Raw genomic sequence first — 6,000 nt, 5'->3', positions numbered from 1 at the left:
TCTTGGTGCAGTGCTGTTCCAGCCTGGGTGAGGGGCAGTACAATCCACATGGGCCACTCCCTTCACCCTTCTAGTGCTGTCTGTCTTGGTCTCTTGTGGTTTGGGGGAATGCTTCAGCCTCATCCCCATGTTCTAGAATTCTCAGTGGTGTCTTGCCTATGAACAATTGTCAGCTGTTCTCCTTGTGAGGGGGAGCAAGTCAGAACAACCTACTTCACCATCTTGTTGATGTCACTCTCCCCTGTTTTCTCCTTATAAGGACACTAATACTATTGGGTCAAGGTTCCACCCTTGGTACCTCACTTTGCCATTATTACCTCTTTAAAAGTTTTATCTCCAGGGCGCCTGGGTGGCTCAGTGGGTTAAGCCGCTGCCTTCGGCTCAGGCCATGATCTCAGGGTTCTGGGATCGAGTCCCGCATTGGGCTCTCTGCTCAGCAGGGGGCCTGCTTCCTCCTCTCTCTCTCTCTGCCTGCCTCTCTGCCTACTTGTGATCTCTCTCTGTCAAATAAATAAATAAATAATCTTTAAAAAAAAAAAAAAAAAGAAAAGTTTTATCTCCAAATATTGTTACATTGGGATTTGAGGCTTCAATACATGAGTTGGTGGGGAGGGATACAAACATACAGTATGTGGCTCTGGGGCTTACTGATCTTGCTATCTGGGTTGTTTTTTTGAGGAACTCCAAATGACAGCCTTTTTGGTCTTTCCTCTGGGGTTTGTTAGAGTCTCCGGAAGAGCCTTTCAATTTCTGGCCTGCAGGGAAAATTTTAGCTGCCAAAATTCTGAAAATTGACTTGGGGAAGAGGACTGGAACTTTTAGTACTCGCTATTTGGTGTGCGTGGGTTCCCTTAATCATCCTGTTTTCAATCACATTATACCAGCCTTCAACTTTGTCTGCGGTTGGTTCTCTTTCAAAGATCCTGTTTGACCCTCTTCAGAAAATAACCCCCCAGGCTATTGCTGAGGTGGGAACAGAGCATCTGCTGAATGGAGGGAGCTGGCATAGGGACCCAAGGACCTACTTGCTGTCAGATGACTCCCACTATCAGTCCTCCTCACTTTGGCCTCTTCCCTTCCTCTCCAGTGTTTGCTGCTGTCCGTTCTTGTGGCTTTTGGTTTCTGTGGTATGAGCTGTATTCGCTGTGAACTTTCTCCATTGCTCATTTCAACTGCTAAGTGAGTTACTATTTACCTTCCAAAATCTTACCACTTTTGTCTCTTCTACTCTTCCTGTGGTATGGATTTTTAAAAATCCCCTTTAGTCTGTGTTTGTGAGCTTTGGTGGGAACCAAACTAGATCTGTGTGCTCAGTCTTCCATTTTAACCCAGAAGCGTCCATTCTTTTCTGTAGCAGTAGCTTTCAGAGTTAGTTTCAGTTCTCTAATTAAATAGATTGATTACTTACTGCCGGTTCTTTCATTCCATATTGCCCCTTGGTCCGAAGTTCTTTATTTGGATGTACTTTTTGGCTGCATTTCTTCATCAAGTTGTTTTTTAAGGAAGAGTTTACTGGCAGTTGTGCCAAGAGGTAGCTTGGGGTAGGTGGAGTGAAGGCAGACAGTGGCTGCTAGGCAAAAGTAGCTTTAAAAAAAATCCTTTTCTAACCCAATTGCCAGCCCGAAGCCGCCGCCCTTTCTAAAGATTTATTTATTTGTTTTAGAGAAAGAGAGAGAGAGAGAGAGAGAGAGAGAGAGAGAGAAAGCATGGGGGTGGAGGAGGGGCAGAGGGAGAGAGAGAATCTCAAGCAGGCTCCCTGCCAATCATGGAGCCTGATGCTGGCCTTGGTCTCATGACCCTGATATCACAACCTGAGCTGAAATCAAGTCGGAAGCTCAACCGACTGAGCCAGCCAGGCACCCCTGAAGCCCTTTGTTTTAGAACTTCTAGAGCTACCACTCCTCCTAGGTTTTAGAGTCCTTAGATCTTTGCTGGTTTGTGAATGCCAAACTGTTGCCTTTATGTTCAGCTCTTCACTTCCTAGTTTTGTGGCCTTGGTTAACTCACTTCACTGTTTGGGACCTTGGTTTCTAGTGTGTAAAATGGAGGCCATCATTCCTCAGAAGGTTGTTGGGAGAGGCAATACCAGGACTGTCTGTTCAACAGGTACTACTTTCCTTTCTCTGCCGCCCCCCACCAACCCCTGCTTTCCAAGCCTTCCTTCCTCAGATGGACATAAACCATCCTTTGCCTGTTGCCTTAGCACCCCAAAAACGTAGTGGTCTGAGACCCCGGTTCTTGGAAAGCTTGACAACAGGTGGAAACGAGACTTGATCCCAGGCAGCTTAAAGCAGACTGGCTTTTCCTAGAGGTTCAGGTGTGGAGCCCTTCGCCACCTGCCCTGGCTGGGACTGCAGGAACTGTCATCTTCCTCATCTTGTAGCTGCTAGCCTCACAGATAAGATCATCCCTGAGACAAGAGGATAACCTTCACTGCAGCGCTTTAGCTGGCAAAAGCTCTGACTCAAAACAGTAATTCCATCAGGGGAGAAAAGATAAGGTTTGGTCACTTCTAATCTCCACGAGAGGATGTTCACGCTCCAGTGTCTTTCTGCGAACAGGCTGCTTGACATTTCTCATCATGGGGCTTGCTCACAATCAGCTGTGCTGCTGCTTTCTGAGTGAAAAAGGGCGAGTGCGAGACAGGTTTGCTCCTTCCCCCTGCTCCTGTCAGATGGTTGTGAATGTGGGACTGAGGGACTTGGGGGCAGACAGGGAAGAGACCTGCCACGGATGGATGAATGAATGCTTGTAGAGAAAAGGCGTAAAGAAGCACATCTCAGTGTTGAATACACTTACGTGTGCTGCTCCCATGCTTCATTCAGGATTCTAGCTCTTGTGACAATGAGAATGTAAGACATGTAAGACAATATAAGATATGAAAGACTGGCTTAAACTGTGGCATCTGTGACAACAGAATAGAAGTTGTAGGTATATTAATTATAGGTAGTTATTAAAAAGGATTCAGCGGATCTATGTGTAGCGACACGGAAAGAGGTTTACTTTTGTTGCATTACAAAGTCATGTGCACAGCGCGCGCATTTTATGTGGGGCTGCTCATGTGTGTGCGGGAGACGGATGGAGGCTGTTTGTCGGTGTTTACCGTGGTTGTCTCTGACGGTGGGATCTCAGGGGACTTTGGGCTTTTCTTTCAATTAGTTACAGTGGACATATATAATTTTTAGAACCACAAGCTATGTTCACTTAAAGAAAAAGCCTCTCTGCTTTGCATTCTTTCTTGATGACCTCATTGACTTCTGTTATGTGCAGTTTTCGCAACTGGCACAATGACAGGATTTTCCTCACAGGTTGGTTGGTAGGAGGATGAAATAACATGAAAGCACAGCCTCGTTGCTCCGTTGAACCTGCTGACTGAAACAACTTTAAACACAGGTGGGCTGAAAGTTTTTTTCCCCTTACAACAGGAAACATGGTGGGTAGAAGAGGGCGAGAGAGGCCGAGTCACTGACTTGTGTTCGAACCCTCAATCCGTTGAGCTGCAGACCTGGGCTGCCATGCTGGGCGGTGTGGGCACTTTTCTTATTCCCTTGTGTGTGACCCAGACACTATGGGATGGCCACCGACTGGAGCTGCGCAGTGTGGTGGCCCGGCCTGGGACTGAAGGCCCAGAGGTGAGGACACCAGGCAGTGTGGTCCTTTGTCACGTGGGGGAGTGTGGCATTCCCCTTTGGGTGAGGACTGCCTCATCAGGCGTGGGAAGGGCCCAAGGCAGGGCCCAGCCCTGTGGGGCTCAGCAGATCCTAGCTCCTTCCCTTGAGGGAGTTTTCCAGATGGACCACGAGGGTATTCTAGGCTTGTGAAGAGATGCAAGAGCAATCATACATGTTCGGACATAAAAAAGCAGCCAGTTTGTTATTTCTAATGGGCATGAGTTTGACTGTCGATGTTAAAATCAGTTTCTTTGAAGAGTCTGTAAACTTAGTTCTTGAAACAGCCTGCCCAGAATGAAACACAAATGCATTGCTGGCATACACAGAAGTGTGGCACTATGCCGCTCCCCAACTCCCTTGGAGGGTCTCCCTGAACGCACAGCCACCAGCACACACGGGGGGACTGGAGGCCATACTGGTACTGGACAACATCCTGGGAAGCTCTCAGAATTACAGTGATATTTTAATTTTATATTTTTTGGAGATTTTATTTACTTATTTGAGAGAGAGTGTGAGAGAGCATGAGCAGAGCAGAGGGGCAGAGAGAAGGGAGAAGCAGTGTCCTGCTGAGCAGGGAACCAGATGTGGGGCTCCATCCCAGGACCCGGAGATCAGGACCTGAGCGGAAAGCAGAGCCTTAACCCACTGGCTTAACCCCCCAGGCGTCCCTACAGTGCTATTTTAAAATGCTTTTTGCTGCTCCAATCTCAGCTAGTCTCTTGTCCCTCCAGGCATGGATCTGAGAGTTTGCAACCCTAGACTTAGATGAATGAGCTAGAAGGACCAACTAGAGGATGGGACAAAAGGTCTCAGAGCACCAGAGGTATTATTTTCCTGACTGGCTTCTAGCAAAATTTAGAGATTCTAGCAAAAAGCCACATTTTATTGCCAACAGATATGAAACTCCCTTTTTAAAATGGGCCAAAGACTACACTTTGTTAGATGTAATAACGCCTAGTACTGGCAGTGTTTTATGTTGAACAGACCGTGTACTAAGAGCCTCACATACATGAGCTTATTTAATCCGCACAACTACCGCAGGAGGGAGTGACTGTCATCTTTGGGAACTTGCTGAGAAGCAGAGGAAGTTTACGTGCCCGAGGTCACGCTCCTGTCGAGAAGTCCATTCACTAGAGTAACAACTGTTTATATATGAGAATGTCATGGTTATGCGTTGTTTCTCCAGTATGACCACATCTGATCCTCGCACTTGCCCAAGGAGCTGGGTGTTTATCTCCCATTAGAACAGGGATCGTAGGGGTGCCTGGCTGGCCCAGTTAAGTGATTGACTCTTGATTTCGGCTCAGGTTGTGATCTCGTCATGAGATCGAGCCCCACACTGGACTCTGTGCTTGGCACAGAGTCTGCTTAAAACTTGTTCTCCCTCTCCCCTGCCCCCAACACTCTCTCTCTCAAGTAAGTAAATAAATCTTTAAATGCAGCTCAAAAGGTGAAGGGGGCATCCCCAGAGCCTCAGGGTTTTCAGAATCAAGGTCTTGAGCTCTTTCTTAAACTCAGGGGTTTATAAGTTCTTTATGAACAAATTGTGCTTTCGATTAGATGATAATCTCTAAAACAGGTATACCCACATACCTTTGGAAATAGAAATTTGCAATCTGAAGCTATTTTCCTAGAACAGGTTTTAGTTCTTAAGTTGTACTTTTAAGTTATTCCTTTGGGTCAGTAGAAATCTTTCCATTAACGGGATCTGATCCATTCTCAACTTTAAGAAACCATATCTTTACCAGGCTCCTTCACTTGGTGATAACCTATTTTTAAAATCTATTTTCTACTCAGATTTCAGTCTGTTTTTAGTCTGTTTTTGATATGGCTTAATACCCAGGGGAATTAACAAGGGGAACTAAAAGCAGAGCTATTTGACTAGGCTTGAGGTGGTTACTAAGGTATGCTCAATATGGATCAGAAACACAAGCTTTAAAGCTTCCGTGCTGAGGCTGGCAGGTCCTGCCCGGCTGACCCTTCTCAAGAAGCAGCCCGTGGGACCGAGGGGTACGTTTTTGAGAGGGCCAGGCTGGCCAGGCTGTGGAGGCGCCGAGCACCACACTCGCCAGGAAAAGCCTTGGGTAGTCAGAAGAGCAGTTGAAGCCTCTCCTGGCAGGAGAGGCCGCAAGAGTTCTGCCTGCTCTCCCTCTAACCCTCGTAGCTTTAAAAGTTCTGCAGCTTTTACACAAGCTTAGGAGACTCACTCCAAGGAAGGCTGAGGATGAGCTAGAAAGCAAGCTATTTTCCTGTGCCTGAGATGAAAACCCAGATGGGACACTGGCTGACAGCCACCAGAAATGGGCATGTTCTTAGGGAATTTCGTCTT

At 46.9% G+C, this 6,000-nt stretch overlaps 1 long non-coding RNA gene across 5 annotated transcripts in view; it reads left to right on the top strand.

The window, feature by feature from the left end:
- Positions 1-1,046: 1,046 nt before the first annotated feature.
- The window catches only part of LOC131833414 (uncharacterized), a 48,154-nt gene continuing 43,200 nt past the window's right edge, over positions 1,047-6,000 (top strand). For 3 of the 5 annotated variants that reach the window (XR_009354455.1, XR_009354452.1, XR_009354451.1), the window contains exons 1-2: positions 2,492-2,646; positions 3,309-3,393. This is a non-coding gene — a long non-coding RNA (uncharacterized LOC131833414). Of the gene's footprint in view, positions 1,180-2,034; positions 2,107-2,491; positions 2,647-3,308; positions 3,394-6,000 lie in introns of those variants that run through there. The other 2 variants (XR_009354453.1, XR_009354454.1) reach the window with 2 other exon arrangements.

Source organism: Mustela lutreola, chromosome 1 (assembly GCF_030435805.1).
Source record: "Mustela lutreola isolate mMusLut2 chromosome 1, mMusLut2.pri, whole genome shotgun sequence".
NCBI classification, from domain to species: domain Eukaryota; kingdom Metazoa; phylum Chordata; class Mammalia; order Carnivora; family Mustelidae; genus Mustela; species Mustela lutreola.
This window is presented reverse-complemented; position numbering and strand designations above follow the sequence as displayed.